Raw genomic sequence first — 1,495 nt, 5'->3', positions numbered from 1 at the left:
CCAGGATACCGTGGCGAAGTGCACGATGCCACGAGTTCGTAGACTGGTAGCACGTCGAAAACGGAGCTACGGTTTGAAAGTTATGGACGAAACAAGTTGCGGTCCAAACTGTCTAAGGGGTGCCGGAGTTGACTTTTTGTTTATGGGGAATTGAGCTTTGACTCATGCATGGTTGTGAAGTGCTCGTCGATACGAGTTCACAGACTAGCGGCACGCTCAAAATGGACATCCGGTTAAAAAGTTATGGACGTTTGAAGTTTACCGGATACCGTATTATTTTAATATTTTTTTTGGGTCGGTGAACAGTGAAACACCACGTGTCAGTTTCTGATTGGTCCATGTGGCATGAACAGTGTCACGCAGGGTTTTAATTTTGAAAAACTCTCGGGGAAGAGAGAAAAAGAGAGAGAAGAGAGAGAAAGAGAGAGAGGAGAGAGAGAGGACCCGCCGGCCACCGGATTTTGCCACTGTTCCGGCCGAGTTACTGTACACGCGCCGGACAGAAAGCTTGCCCACCTCATTTCCGGCAAAACCTCCAAATTTCACGGCGAACGGCCGCCGGACGCGCCCGGATCGGACGTCCGAAGTTTGGCGGCGATTTTTCCCCTCCACCGCCGGCCACCGCGAATCGGCACTGTTCCGGCCATTTTCCGGCCACACGCGCCTGACAGCCTTGATCCTCTCCTCAAGTCCGGCCTACCCACCAAAAATCACGGCCATCGGACCACCGACGCGCCGGGATCGGAGCGTTTTCCGGCGAGGGGTCGAAAATCTTCAAACGGTGATTTCTCCGCCGTCCGACCTCCGTTTTACTCACCGTCGGTCCGTTGACTAGCCCGTGGCGTACCACGCCCGAGCCCGGCCCAATTGGCTAGCCCCCCCTTTTTTAAGATTGGGGCCTTTAGTTGCATTCGAGATTTCATCGTTCTTACTACGCCCGGCAGCTTATTAAAATAGTAAGATACCAGCTTATGATGCCGAGGGCGGGCGCCGCCGGATGCACCCAGAGATAGGGAACCGTAGCCAAGTGGTAAGGCATAAGTCTGCAAAACTTCTATCCGTCGGTTCGAATCCGACCGGTTCCTACAGCGCCACGCCATGTCCCGTTGGATTGCTCTCCTCACGATCTACAAATCTGCAAAATTTCACAGCAAACGGCCACCGTCGGAAATTACTGTTCCGGCGACGGTTGCCGGTGACGTGGCGGCCCGCCGGAAATTACTGTTTCGGCGAGTACCCCGAAAATTCCGGCCAGCTCCAGTCCGCAGTGTTCGACCTCCTGAACCCAAATCCGACTTCCGTTTCCGCCAATTCGCGACGGTTTGGGAGAATTGCGGAGCCGAAACCCGGAAAGCTTCCCGACGAAATTCAAACCCCGTCGGGTACGATCATCGGAAATTATGACCGGATCTGTGATTAGCATCACTCGAGCTTCGATTCGGTATATAATTCGTAAATTTTAGTTATCGTTTGTGTTTTGACCCCCCGGGTACCG

At 53.5% G+C, this 1,495-nt stretch overlaps 1 non-coding gene across 1 annotated transcript; it reads left to right on the top strand.

Annotated features, from left to right (window-relative positions):
* The first annotated feature begins 1,013 nt into the window (after positions 1 to 1,013).
* Positions 1,014 to 1,085, top strand: TRNAC-GCA (transfer RNA cysteine (anticodon GCA)). The gene has a single exon. It is a non-coding gene; the product is annotated as a tRNA-Cys (tRNA).
* Positions 1,086 to 1,495: the final 410 nt, after the last annotated feature.

Source organism: Ziziphus jujuba, chromosome 1 (genome assembly GCF_031755915.1).
Source record: "Ziziphus jujuba cultivar Dongzao chromosome 1, ASM3175591v1".
NCBI lineage: Eukaryota > Viridiplantae > Streptophyta > Magnoliopsida > Rosales > Rhamnaceae > Ziziphus > Ziziphus jujuba.
The sequence above is the reverse complement of the archived record's forward strand: the minus strand, read 5'-3'. Positions and strand labels throughout refer to the sequence as shown.